We start from the raw sequence: 15,553 nt of genomic DNA, 5'->3' as shown, positions 1-15,553 counted from the left end.
AACAAGCAGTGCACGCAGTCAGGCAGACATCAAAGCACACCTCCGGTGCCCAGAGAGAGCGTTTCAGAACGGAGAGAGACATAACTCCAAAACAGAGCGACACAGACTCAAAACGCCCCAAAACATGTGGATATTGTGGATACAAAGTGCATGGCGAACAAGGAAATGGCCCAGCTAAAGGCAAACAGTGTACTAAATGTGGTAAATGGAACCACTTTGCAAAAGTGTGCAGAGCTTACCGTGGAAAAACAGTACACACAGTGAGTGAAGATGAAATGTCAATCAAAGAGTCAAATGATGATGAACTGTTTATTGATTCAGTGACACAGAAAAGTCACATATCAGAGACAGAGCAAGCCTTTGCTGACATTGAGATAGGAACACAAGGCACAAAGCTAAAGTTCAAACTAGACACTGGTGCACAAGTAAACATTATTCCTCTGAATAAATACCGCAGCTTGACATCTGAGTGGGGAGCTACAGCCCACCATGCGCAGACTGACTGGTTATGGTGGTGAACAACTCCCAGTAAAGGCACATGCACTTTCAAATGCAAATACAAAGAAAGTGACATGATGTTGGACTTTACGTTGTTGACACTAGAGCACCTGCAGTGCTAGGTCTTAAAGCATGTTTAGACATGGACCTCATCAAGCTAGTTTTATCAGTAACAGCACCAGTAGAGACAGAAAATGTACTGGAGGAGTTTGCTGATGTCTTTACAGGAATAGGATTATTCCCAGGAGAATGTACCATTCACCTTGACCCAGACGCAACCCCTGTGGTCTACCCACCGAGAAAGATTCCCCTTGCTCTCCGTGCCCGTCTGAAGAAAGAGTTGGAGAGCATGGAGCAATCTGACATAGTCACCAAGGTTACAGAACCGACTGACTGGGTAAACGCGTTAGTGGTGGTGGAGAAACCACGCACAGGGAAGCTCCGAGTATGCCTCGACCCAAGAGACTTGAACAAGGCTATCAAACGCCCCCATTACCCTTTACCGACGCTAGATGGTATCACGCACAAGCTAGCGGGAGCACGCTACTTCAGTGTCATGGACGCTAGATCAGGCTACTGGGCTATCAAGCTCACAGAAGAGTCATCTAAGCTCACAACATTCAACACACCGTTTGGACGCTACAGGTTCCGTCGCCTGCCTTTTGGGATTATCTCAGCCCAAGACGAGTTTCAGCGAAAGATTGACGAAGTATATGAAGGCCTCGACAGAGTTGTGGCAATTGTGGACGACATCCTTGTTTATGGTCGAACCAAAGAGGAGCACGACCGAAACCTCCGCGATGCTGCAAAGGTCCCGCGAGAGAGGAGTCCGGCTCAACCCCGAGAAGAGCACAGTCAGCGCTACAGAGGTCAGCTACTTCGGACATCTTCTCACAGCGAATGGAATCAAGCCAGATCCACAGAAGATCTCAGCCATAAAAGAAATGGAGCCACCAAAGAACCGTGCAGAGCTGGAAACAGTGCTTGGCATGGTCAACTACTTAGCCAAGTTCGCACCCAGCCTCTCCAATGCTAATGCACCCCTGCGTCAACTGCTAAAGCAGTCCAGTGAGTTTCTTTGGGACAAGCAACACGACATTGCTTTCCAGAATGTGAAAGACTTGATCACGAGAGAACCAGGACCAATCCTTGCCTACTACGACCCAAACAAAGAGCTCAGACTCCAAGTGGACGCGTCGAAGTATGGACTAGGTGCAGTGCTACTGCAAGAAGGAAAGCCCATCGGCTACGCTTCCAAATCTCTCACAGACTGTGAAATCAACTACGCCCAAATCGAAAAGGAGCTCTATGCCATTCTGTTCGGATGTAAACGTTTCCATCAGTACGTATATGGACGACAAGTCATTGTGGAATCCGACCACAAGCCCCTTGAGTCAATCATGAGGAAACCACTAGCTGCAGCCCCGCCAAGGCTACAGAGAATGATCCTTCAACTACAAAAATACGACTTCACAATCACTCACCGTCCAGGCAAAGACATCCCTGTCGCAGACACACTCTCCAGGAAGTTTCTTACCTACAAGGACAGCAGCCTCAGTGAGGGCATGGACATGCAAGTGCACACTGTGTACAGCAACTTACCAGTTAGTGACACGAAACTGAAGGAGATCCAAGCTGAAACAGACAAGGACTCACAACTCACACAGCTGAGGAAAGTCATACAGGATGGATGGCCTGAGGAGAGGAGAAAATGCCCTCAGAGCGTCTCAGAATTCTGGAACCATCGTGATGAACTATCACAGATCAACGGAATCATTTTCAAAGGAGAGAAAATCATTATTCCTACCAGTCTCAGAGAAGAGATTTTGACAAAGATCCATGCTGGACACATGGGCATGGAAAAGTGCAAACAGAGAGCACGGGACATTTTGTTTTGGCCTGGAATGTGCAAACAAATAGAGGACATTGTTGGTAGATGCACCATCTGTCTTGAAAGACGCCCCTCAAACACCAAAGAGCCAATGTTACCTCACTGTATCCCAGACCGACCCTGGCAGGTTGTGGCAACCGATCTGTTCACCTGGAACAACGAGGACTACATCGTAACAGTGGACTACTACAGCAGATACTTCGAACTCGACAAGCTTCACAGCACCACATCTGCAGCTGTGATACACAAGCTGAAAGCAGCCTTCGCCAGGCATGGCATTGTAGAGACTTTAATATCTGACAATGGGCCCTGTTACAAATCAAATGAGTTTGAATCCTTCACAAAAGCATGGGAGTTCACACATGTCACCACAAGCCCACATTACCCTCAAAGTAATGGCCTTGCTGAAAAATCTGTGCAGATTGCTAAATCACTCATGGACAAAGCAAAAGCAGACAAGAGAGACCCCTACCTCAGTCTCCTTGAATACCGCAACACTCCAGTTGACAATTTCAAATCACCAGCCCAGCTGTTGATGAGCCGCAGACTTCGCTCAACCCTTCCCAGCACCAACCAGCAGCTGCAACCTGAGGTCGTCAGCTACAAGGAAATGCATGAAAAACGTGCACAGAGACAACAACAACAAAAGCGATACTACGACAGGTCAGCTAGACCACTGCCACCACTGATCGGGCGGAGAGTCAGTTAGAATCCAGGAGCATGGCCTCTGGAAACCAGCAGTCGTCATCCAGCCAGCTGACACTGAACGTTCATATCACGTCCGCACAGCAGAAGGAGCAGTGTACCGCCGCAATCGTCGTCACTTACTGAACACAAAAGAACAACACACTGATGAGATGAACTGTTCCCCTGAAAGAGAACGTGATGGACTAAACACACACACAGCACAACATACACCACACTTACCTGCAACACCACAAGAGCTGTTGACTGACACAGAAGCATGCTCAACATCATATCGCACAAGGTCAGGAAGAGAGGTCAAGCCCAGAGCTGTCCTCGACCTATGAAATGTCAAAGGGTGTAGGCGGATCGCTGCCCTAAAAGAGTTCCAGACTGTAAACTTGTTATTGAAAGTTGACTTGACATGCTTTGGTATTGTATTTGTTTGAAATGTTAAGATGTAATTTCTACAGTGAAGCTGAGTTGCTGAGAATCCCTTGTTTGAAAAGTAACAGTATGTTGGATCATTGTTTCAGAGTCTATGTTGATTCAGTTGGTGTAGTATGCAATATAAATGGTTACTTACCTTGAGTTCAAACTACAGAGCATGTATCCAAAAGAAAAGCTTAGAATATGTAAAACATTTGTATTTTGTTTAAAAGAAGGGGGATGTAATATTCATATGTGAATACATGCTGAGTTATGGTTGGATGCATTTTACCGCCGTGTCATACTGTGCGGTGATTGGTTGGGACCACCCAGACGGTTGGGTCGTGGGCAGTTGATCGTGGTTGGAGATAGGCTAACATGGAGTTGTAACTAGTTAATAAAGAGTTATGTTAAGAAACATCCTGTGGTTCTGCGTTTTATTATTTTGTACAAAGCGTACAAAACAAAACAGTATTCAGTGTATTTTTGCACTTCAATGACCTGTAACACAGGAGAAATAATGAAACAGGAGAACGTGCCTTCCCTTTCAAAGATTCTCTCAATTATAACACACAGGTGCAGGATCGCATATAGTCCCAGTGCGAAGCGAACATGTCTCACTGCCCCCTACTGGCCAACTGTAGTATAAATGCCTCGCAATGGCGAAACCTTGGAAGACTGGCATTTCAGTAAAAGCATTCTTTCCAATACATAAACACAAATGTGCCAATACCTTTTGTGTGTCACACTATCACTGCTATCTGGAGTAGCTTGATGACCTAGAAAAAACCCTATATTCTAGCATTTGATTCAGTGTTGGGAAGTAGTGAACTACACAGGGGCGAAAATCTGATATCAACTTTGGAGGGGACAATTACATAACATTTTCTCAAGAGCAATTCCTGAGGGGGACTCCAAAAGTAGTGCTGTAACACATAGCCTACATTGTAATATGGTAAATGTATATTGAGGAACCAAAGAAATAAGGTGTTTGCCGTACTCCTAACTACCGGTACCCAAAACTACACAACTAATCACAACAGCAATACCATTGCCTTTAACAAATCTTAGTTCAGTCACCAGTTTAAGTTGAGAGTGGGGGTATCCATGGCATTTTCCAATTATGTTCCTATTTTACAAGTAAAGAAAATGGAGAACCTTTCATAATGTTGCCAAACAAAGACTCAACAAACTTACCTGAGACTCCCTGTCTCTGCCAGTCTGTCCCTGCATATCTGTCCCCAACTCTGCTGTCTGTGTGCCATCTGTTGCCTGCTCTGCCTAATGACATCATTGTGAAACATTTCCATTAGAATTTATTTTCTTTCTTATGAACATTTTATCAACTAGTCTTTGAGATATTAGGCTACTAGGGTTCTTACTTTGCGTTTTGGTGTACTGAAAAATACTCTGATGTCCATCTTTTATTTTTCTGCCATTTTTCTACCTGGCTGGCTGGCTGGCTACACACACACACACACAGTGTGTAGGTTATTTACAGTAGGAGATGGGCTTCTATCATCTTATCTTTTATCATTCTATTTGGGCTTCGATCTAAAAGGTAGCTAGCAAATGTGAAACGGATTAAAATGACAAGAGTTGACAGCTGTATGAGTTCACCATTTACACAACATATGCTGCAACCTTTTGTAATTTTAATAGTTTGTTTCATATTGGCTGGCTTCCAACAATAGCTGAATTTGCAAAGCTAGCGAGCACCAATTCCGTTTCAGTGGTGTTTGCTATAATCTTTGCTACCCAGGTTAAATAAAGGTGAAATAAAATAAATAAATAAAAGTTCCCTTGCGACAATTTAGCTTTTGCAATGAGACCATTAAATATATTTAAGACAATGGTAGAAGAGAGTGTAGTTCTGTTCAGTTTGGACTTCAGTTTATCGCTAACCTTATCGCAGGGACTTTGAAGCACTAACTTACATCATCTGCATGCTGATCTTGGAATAAATTGACGATAGCAAAGATTCCATTAATGACGAGGCCACATAAATGGAATAGGTACTAGCTAGCTTAATAGTTAATATTTGCGCGCTAGCTCTGCATATTCAGCTAGTGTGTGTGCGCGCGATTGACTGGATTAATCTCATGTCAGTTACGTGCATTGAGTGCCTTTCAGACAGTAGATACGACCCCTCTGTTATCTTGCCAACTAAGGAACTGGCAGTGGATCAAAACATTGTGAGGCAAAGGGTGGGGGGGTCGCAATCTTTTGAAACTTAAAAACGCGCTATTAAGTGTCTATAATCAGCACAATTGTTTTCATTGCGTATTATTAATATCATTTAAATTACATAGTTATGTTTCAGTGATATATTGGGGGGGGACAAATCATATTTTTCCAGGGATGGGGGGGTCGTGTCCCCCCGTCCCCCCCGGGATTTCTGCCCCTGGAACTACATGTAGTTCAACTAGTAATTCAATTACATTTTGCAGTAGCTTGGTGGTATTTGAACCAAATCTGAAACACTTTTTGTGTGCCTAATTCTCAGTTGTTGTGTTTAATAGGCTAAATTACACATTCTGTTCATATCTGACTCAGTCATCTGTTCTGGAATTTGTAGTCTGACATTTCAGATTTAGATATGATAATTTTTCACTAAGTAGTTTGGATGTAGTGAACTACTTTTCAAATTAAGTTTAGTTAAGTAAACTATATTTTTCTTAAGGTTAGTTAGTGTAGCTTACAGTGCCTTCAGGAAGTATGTATACCACTTTACCTATTACACATTTTGCTGTGTTACAGCCTGAATTCAAAATTGATTAAATAAGATTTTTTTTCTCTCCCACCCATCTACACACAATACCCCATAATGACAAAGTGAAAACATGTTGAACAGCACGAACAGCGACATCTAGTGGTCAAAACATGGTACTTTTAAACTAAATTATGGTAGATAATGCTAACGACTTCAATTACTAATTTCTCTGAACAGGGTGAAAAACACATCACCAGATTCACAGGGAATACATTACATAGTATGGAGAAGCAATACAGCTTCATACTACTTTCAAACATACAGAAAATATACTGGTTGTTGGGGTTGGATTGGCATGGGGTGTGGTGGGTCCATGGATGGCATTTGACAATATTTTTGAGATTCCTCTACCCCAAGATGTACTCTTAAGGAGCCTAGCTTACTCCTTAAGGTCCAAGAACCTTATATGTTATTTTCAGAGGTAGGCTGGCAGCCAAAACAGCCAAATACTCCATCTACCTAAACGTGAATCGATTCTCCATTGCGATACAGTTCTAAAAACATAAAGCCCTTTACTTTCATATCACATAAAAATTATTACGCAAATGCTAAATATACACTTACTGTACACTGTTTTAACTGGCTTTATCACAGTTGCAGCCAACCATATTTGTCAGTGACAACGCGTTTCTGGCGATCTTCTTAGGCTCCACACGTTTGGAGCATGCTAGATAGCGATCTAGCACAGGCGGTCCATCTGTTTTCCGTAAACACGTGCTGTAATATGGAGATATGGCCGTGTGGGAACCTGAACCCTATAAAAGGTGTATCAATTTAACCTTTTGTTTTATGAAAATTATTTCTCGCTGATATAAAAGATAAGGTCCTTATGCTTCCAAAACCATACCGCAAGTGACGCGCGTTATTGTTCAGACCGAGCATCGGGGCTCTTAACAAAACTCCCCCGTATAGAAGACACCTTCATCCAATAACTCTTATGTGTAATTTAATGGAACTGAGAGTCCTGGCCAAGGGCTATGATTCCTCATGTCGTACTCATCAGTAGGAAGAAGTTTGGTCCAAATCGGATGTTGGGTACTATATTCATTGAATGTTATCTAAATCCTATAGATTAAAATGGCCAATTTGTGTGCAATCAATTACCTTTAATTTCTCAGAGATTAAATTATATTTCAACAAAAGAATGTTTCAGGAATGCTAATCGCATCTTTTACCAACTACAGAAACGACTTCCGAACAATCGGAGATGATGGATGCCAATCTTCTTTCTTGTGCTTTTTGAGGTGGAATGACCCAGTGTGAAGTTATTGGTAGCTTGGTAAACTATATTTTCAGAGTAACTTCCCCAACACTAGTTAGATAGTAGTGAAACCTTATTGCCATGCAATACCTGGACTCCAGGAAGAGTAGCTGCTGCTTTGGCAGCAGCTAATGGGGATCAATAATATATACAAATACCTTTACTCTGTTGTGTGCCCCTTTCATCTTTTCAGCCTTAAAACTGTTCCAAAAGTCTGATGTTCCAAAATGCCTCATAAAGTCCTAAAGTTACACAAGAGTACCCATTACATTGAACTGGGGAGGTACCAACAATGTTCCCTCTAATTGTATTAGTCACTGAGCAAGTTTCAGGTCTGCTGAGTGCAAACATGATTGTTGTGAACATTTGCGTTTACCATGAACACTGAGGTTGTACCCGCTTTAAGTTACAGTTTTAATTGTGACCATGTAGACTACTGTGGCTATTTGATCATAATTGTAGGCCTACCAGAGTGGCTTACCATCAAAAGCAATGGAGAAAATTCATCCCATAACATTTTAACATGAAAATAGCTGTTCTATCATTCAGCCTACAATAACAGCCAATGTGTGGTGTTCAATGTAGGCCTACATTCCATGACACTTTAACAAAAACATGCATGGTTTGACATTAATCTGTTTATCCACTTGTCCTTCAGACAAGGTGACTGAAAATGTGTTTGATGTAAGAAACCACTTTTCTCAATAAAATGCATTATTATTCCCATACCATTATTACAGATAAGACAAATTATGCTACCCTCTGCCTATTTGATACTTAGCTTATTCAGGCCTTTCTCAAAATACAACACTGCCTCTTTAAGACAAAAAAAAGCTCTTTACTTGACTCACTTTTCAAAGACGTCGAGAAAAGTATGTTTTTTTCTCTTGTAGGAAGCAATCACTCCCCTATTGCTGACTACAAATTACCTATAACTGGGCTAATAACTCACTAACTAGCAAAGGATATGAGCAAAATGTGCACGTGGCTACATGCAGCTCTCACTTTGATCTCAGAACAAGCGCATCTATTCACGACCGCTCATGCTGTAAACACAGTCCAGTTCAAAGTAAATGGCACAGATCCATATATGTGTTAGGGTTGAACTGGCTATTTGTTTGCATAACCTATATAATATACTGGGGAAGCTATGCTACAATATTACGTATATAAACTACCGATAAGTCAACTGCTGAAGACAAGAACTACACCCGGCAACAGGAAGTGCGTCACGAGGCTGGGACCAGCCTGCACGCCGACGATAGGATGAGGAAGTTTAAACCACGCTCATCCTCGCTCTGACAGGCAAGCAATGAGCGGGAACTATCTCTGTCAGAGTATTTAAGAATGAACAAAGGATGTGTCGCTCTCTTCTCTGTCTGCCCTGCGTGGTGTCACAGAGAGACCGTATATACGAACATCATATTTTCCATTTGTACTATCATTCTATTTACTTAAAGATGAATTAAATAATCATTGCAAACTAAGTTGCATGGTTTGTTTATATCCTAATACCAGATTCGAATTGACACGACTTGACATATGCCAATGGTCTATTTGCATAATATACAATAGTAATAGTAATAGACCATAATGCAATGGTAATAGACCATTGCAGTGCCAATGCATTGTTGTTCAGACAATTTAAAAAAAAATGTATTTCAAAATTTGAGGTAGGCTATATTATCACACTGGTAATAGATCCATTGTTGTATTACTTGTGAAGCACAGCTGAGGGAGCATACATTTAAATAATTGCTTTTATTTTACTGGACTGATGGTGCCTGCATCTGATGGTCAGTCTCGGCAGAGGGAAAGCGCAGCAGACTGAGAGTCCGCCTCTCAACATTCTTCCGCTCTCCCTTTCCTCCACTGACACTGCTCAAAAAGGGACACCGTCTTCCAGCTGATGGCGAAACTCAAGTCGCACCGCATTATTTCTGCCTCATGCACAAATTCATGTTGTTACTCCTATGAACAGAGAAAGTGAAATATTCCTTGATTTGAAAAAAGAACCAAACAGCTAATAATAACATCAACGAAATCCTATAGGATACACTTTCCGACTTATTCATTATTGCTGCAGTGCTTGCTGTAGCACTGGGTGGAAATAAGAAGAATGCACATTTTATGGCTTTAAAAAAAAGTGTTAAATACAAAATGTTGACAGTGCTGAGTAAGAACTTAATACAACCCCATTAAACGTGAACTTACTCATAAAAGAACAGCATCTCTGCTGTATTCGTTGACAGTCTCTCTCTCTCTCTCTAGTCATGGTTTTAAACGTTTTGAAATCTCACAGTATCAACTTTGCTGTAGCTTTCGTTTATGCCTGCTACGTAACTGCAGACAGGGTCATCTGAGCCATCCCCTTGGCCAGCAGTAGGCCTAATCGTGCACTTGATTTGCACTCTGGGCCCGCTGGAGATTGAATTTAACAATCTCGTACTTCTCTCTGTGGGCTGATATTTCTGCACAGCAATCCCGGGGAGCTGCGCCGCAGTCTCGGGGCTAAATTTAGAGGGAACATTGGTTACCAGTACTGGCCAGTTCTGGTGCCTAGGGGAATCCACCTGTATACTTTGGAACAGACTTTTAAAAAAGGTATGTGAAGTCAAGAGAATAAACTCCATGTAGCCTAGATGTTGTAGTTTATCATTAAAACAAAAGCAGTTTAGGTCAAAAGAGATTAGACTAATAAAGGAAATTGTCACATCTTCTCCTGCTTCTCCCCACCGGCGTACGACGTCGCCAGAACACTAACCACCGGTCCTGGGATTCATCATTACACACACCTGTTAATCATTATGATTCACACCTGGACTTCATTACCTTCATCATTTTTTCCCCTTTATATGTCACTCATGTTTTCTCACCAGTTGGTATTATGCTTGCGTATCGGTGTGAGCTAGATGCAGGCAAGAGTGTGCAAGGCGTTATTGAATGCGTTTCTGTCTGTCCATGTGTCACTGTCTGTCATCTAAAAATGTTATCTTGACCTGTGTGCACCTATGTTGTAAACTGTCATTCATAGGCTAGGTTGTTGCAACCTCATGATGGGTATAGGGAAAATTTGAGTATCATGTAGTAGCCTAAACCTATCAATGTTACATTGAACTGGGTGAATGGAATATGAATGACAGTCATCCAACATGCTGTAATAGAAATAAGACCATGCTCATGAACAAAAAATAATCCTCCCTCAACATAAAACGGCACTGATCGCCAGTGGTTGAATTTGTCAAAAGAATATGATGAAATCATTTGCCTTGACATAATAATTTACTTTAACTTGTAGCTAGAGTACAGTTGACCATAGCCTCTTGTATTCTCCATGCCATTAAATGTCTTCCAGAATATAACCTAGTTTTGGCATGGGAGGATGATTTTCTCTAATCCCATTCTATAATCTGACCTGCTAGCGCAAATCGAGGGATTATAATCTACAGCCATTGTTCTCTTCCTACAGCCACTAATTAGAAGTTGGTAAGAACGGGTTTGAGCTGTCAGATACTCCCAACAGACAGCAAATCTCCAGATTAGACAGCTTTGCCTGAGATAATGACAAAAAACATCTCTTTCCCACAACAGTCTGTTGGAAAAAAGATTTACCATATGCGAGTCTTGGACCTAACCTGAATCGGATGTTCTTTTGGAGAAAACCCTATGGGACAATATCACACCTAAAACAAAGGGCCAGACTCAATTCGATCGCATTTTGTCCGCTATCACGATGTAAAGGCAACATTCCCATATTCGTGGAGACCACATTCTCGGTAAACGCTGCATATGTCTGCTCAATCGGAAATTACATTTAAATGTCAATCGCGCTATAACACGGATCTTCCTCAGTCCGGATTGAATCTAGGCCAATGTAGAACAGTAGCCGCCTATGGGAAAATATCATATCTACAAGAAAGTAAATAAAAATGGTGATAAATCACAATACCTCAGATCTCTTACCTCCTTTATGAAAGTAACATATGCATACTGTATGCATACTGTACAAAGTCATATTGTAACTCATGTTTAAGATCAAAAAGTGCATAACTGTTTTCTTTTTGTGTATTTTCTTATCAAAGATGAAGTGTCATGTCTGGTCACAGGGGGACCAGTACGGAATTTTTTTAATGAAATGTAGGCATCCACTACTGTAAGTCGCTCTGGATAAGAGCGTCTGCTAAATGACTAAAATGTAAATGTAAATGTAAAATGTATTTTTGAGTCAAGCTCTTCTTTTTCAAATTTGGTGTTGTAAATAAATACATTTAAAAAAAATCTGTATGTGGAAAGCTTGTACTAATGAAGGGTTTCACGTTTAACTAAAACTACAATGGGTTATTATTCCCAAAACTGCAGGCCTATAATCTCATTCATGTTGCTAAATGCCATAATATAAATAACATTGTTAATCTAATAATTTCTAGGTGGAAAATACCAAAAGATGGCTACAAGAATGTATTGGGCTTGATACCTTTTTTATTTGCAAGATCCTGTAAAGTTCCTGTAAATCTACAGCACCACCTAAGATACCACTCCAGGCAGATGGAGGCTAAAGTTGTCCATACAGCCCCTTAGTGGAGTCAAACAGGGAAATGGTTCCAATAATTTTTCCACCATTCATTTTTCCCATAGGGGATTTTTGAAACACCTAAAATAAGGGCTGTGTTTCAGTGTAGGCTTACCCTGCCGTGATGTTTGATAACCATGTAAATCTCTCTCTGACAAGGTGACTTCTATCAATATATTTTCCTGTATTTACCCCACAAAAAATACATAAATGCTAATTATCTGCTAATGTGGCTATATGGGAGTTACATTGTTACCATGGTGCTGTGTGGTCGCCTAGGCGGAGAGCTCCTGTACATTGTGTTATTTTTTTTTATAAATCTCTGTTTTGTTGACATAAATATTGTGACCTTCAATGTAAAAGTTACAGGACTTCAACATCAAATCAGTTTTTTTGCCTTGGCTAGCTAGCTACCTGGATGGCTAATGTTTGCATTGAAATAATGCTGCAGCAGCTCCGGTTTTTATGTTTCATCTGGAAGGTGAAGACTGCGATGTCAGAGTGGCAGAGGGACTGTTCCTGACCACTGCTGATTTTCTGGCGCTTTACTGCAGCATCAACCAGGTGCCTGCTTCACTGTAGGCAATGGAGGATCAGCTACCTACGGAGTAGAGGCTACTATGGAGTAACTGCGAACGTTGGACAAAGCGATGGGCCCTTAAGAGCTCCTGGCTTGTCTGACACACTGACTTTCTCCCTGGCTGCACCCTCCACTCAAGCCATACTGACTTTTCCAAACTGCCTCAACTCCATTCGTTTTGCATCTTTAATTTGTTGTTCATTGATGAATGATGTATTTTGTTAACAAGAGGACCTCAATGGAAATACATTTCTAAACGTTGTGTTATCATATATCATGCTTATCTACAAATGCCTGTCTCAAGCTTCCTGTCACTCACCAGGGCCATGATGATCTGGACGTGACTAACGAGTCGAGGCAAAGGTAAGAATCTCTGGATAAGCTATCTAATATTAGCGAAGTAGTGAATAAATTGGCAACATTTGTTTAAATGGACAATTCTGTGATCTGTCTTGGGCAAGTTTAACATTTACACAATACCTGTTATCTAGCAAGCTAACTCATGGTTAGCTAGTTAGCAACATTAGCCTGGCTAGATGGCTACATTAAACGTCTATTTGTCTAGACATTTAAATACATAAGAAATTCATAAAAACGAGCTTAACCTTCTTTGGCTTTTATAAACCAACAGTCTAGCTTGCTAGTTAACTAGCTAGCTAACTTAGATGGTGAAGCTAGGTGTTCTTGATTATGTTTATTTGTGTCTGTGGGTGAGGGTTGGGTAGCTTACTTCAAGTAACTACTTGACTTTTAGCTACCATAGCTAGCTGTATTATTTTGTTCTGGATTTTTGAGAGGTTTCAGAGATGGACTGATTAGCATCCTCTCGAGTCAACAGTGTGCTTAATTTACTGTAGGAAAAGTTTGCTGTTACCCTCTGAACAGCAGGTCATTAGTATAGCTAGTAGGCAAGGTTATGGAACCTTATTTAGTCCTACCTGCTATGGTGGGTTTTAAATTAATTAGTATTCACAGTTTGTTTTTGAGAAAGAATTACTGTCACGTTATTGATGCCAAATTGCAAACCTTATTTGAGCCTTCTCTATTCCAGAACCAATGGTTGTGCCTGAGTCTTATCACCTCTCAACAAGGTAAGATGTTTTAACCTGGGACACTATTCTCCTGCTTTGGTCTGTTTAAGTCATTGCTGGAAGTCACCTGAAGAACATGAGTGTGTGACGGGTTTTGTCCCAGTCCAGCTCTAACAACTGACTCAACATAACAAATCGCGGCGATTGGCTATGATTTTTAAGCTGGGCTGGAACAGAAGCTTATTCACGCTCTTGTCATTCAGATCTGGAGATGTCCACCGTTTTAAGTCATTTCTGTACTATGGGTACAATATGCTCCTCTCAACTTGAACTTGTTGACCGATGCCAAGGCAGCGGCTATTAAGAAGAAGGAAGCAGCTGTGGACCGGAAGACTGCAGCCAAGGCAGCACTGGTCCACACTTGTCCTGTCTGTCGGGTGAGTAGTATTGGTTGGTAATGTATGTGCCTTTAGGTTCCTCTCCACGTGCAGGCTATTGTACTGGCCAGTGTGGTACAGTCTTTCATATGTGTAGTAGTTTGTTGCATCTTATTGCTTAGTTTATCATTTGTATGAACTTCAATCTAAGCCACGGATTGTTTAACTTCCACCGTTTTGTACTTGACCTTTATAGATGCAGACTAGAAGACATTCAAGCAGCACTTTGAGAGCAAGCATCCCAAGACTCCAATGGTCCCAGTACTGGTTGGAGTGCAGGCCTATGTGCCCACACACACTCAAATGGACCTACAGCTGAGGTAAGATTCTTCCATCACTCACACACAGTAGACGTAGTGTAAACCACCATGTTGTCAGCAAAATGCTGTCCTCAATGCTTAAGTTGTATTGTGTATGTCTTAATTGGTGGAAATGCTGTGATCGCTCATCGTCTTTAATGTTGTGATTCACAGACGCACGATTACCACGATTTAAATGCTGCAACTGAGACGGAATGACGTCGAGGGACACACGCTGAGAACCAGAGTATGACTGGACATGGGCCGGATATTTGTGACAACGTCCTAAAAGGCGTGCAGAAGCACACCAGCACATTTACATTAACGTCATTTAGCAGATGCTCTTATCCAGAGCGACTTACAAATTGCACCCCATGTTATGTTTATTCCATGGCCAACCATCCCTTTAGTTACCGCTTATTCCACACTATGCCTTTTATGCCCCATGCTCCCTCAACTTCGACTTTTTTGAAACTCTCCATCTTATCTCTATAAACCCACCCTACCTTCACCCGTTTCCCCTATGCTGCTTCCTTCACTTGTTCTCCTGATTAGATAACATCTGGATTCAAGAACTTTTAAAACTGTTGTGGTGTACTGTTTTTGCTACCTTTTTTCCCCACATGTGTAACACTGTCCTACTTATTCTAAGGTTCAGACTGAATGCAGTGGTAAATGTGCTACTCAATATTGACAGCAGCAACATGGACCTGTTAAATTGACAAGAAGGGTATTGATATAGCTGCGTTTAGGCATGGCTTCCTTGTTTTCAGTCTTAAGTGTGTTTCTCATTCTGCTGTAGTTTACATAAACTCAGCAAAAACAGAAATGTCCCTTTTTCATGGCCCTGTCTTCCAAAGATAATTCGAAAAATCAAAATAACTTCACAGATCTTCATTGTAAAGGGTTTAAACACGGTTTCCCATGCTTGATCAATGAACCATAAACAATTAATGAACATGCACCCTTGGAACGGTCGTTAAGACACATACAGCTTACAGACGGTAGGCAATTAAGGTCACATGTATGAAAATGTAGGTCACTAAAGAGGCCTTTCTACTGACTCTGAAAAGCACCAAAAGAAAGATGCCCAAGGTCCC

General features: G+C 41.4%; 1 long non-coding RNA gene across 1 annotated transcript; it reads left to right on the top strand.

Annotated features, from left to right (window-relative positions):
• Positions 1-12,347: 12,347 nt before the first annotated feature.
• On the top strand, positions 12,348-14,970 carry LOC106562815 (uncharacterized). The gene is made up of 5 exons (XR_001319107.2): positions 12,348-13,049; positions 13,738-13,777; positions 14,068-14,154; positions 14,351-14,474; positions 14,628-14,970. It is a non-coding gene; the product is annotated as an uncharacterized lncRNA (long non-coding RNA).
• Positions 14,971-15,553: the final 583 nt, after the last annotated feature.

The sequence above is a fragment of the Salmo salar genome, chromosome ssa01 (assembly GCF_905237065.1).
Source record: "Salmo salar chromosome ssa01, Ssal_v3.1, whole genome shotgun sequence".
Taxonomy (NCBI): Eukaryota; Metazoa; Chordata; class Actinopteri; order Salmoniformes; family Salmonidae; genus Salmo; species Salmo salar.
Note: the sequence above shows the minus strand (reverse complement) of the source record. Positions and strands in the feature narration are given on the sequence as shown.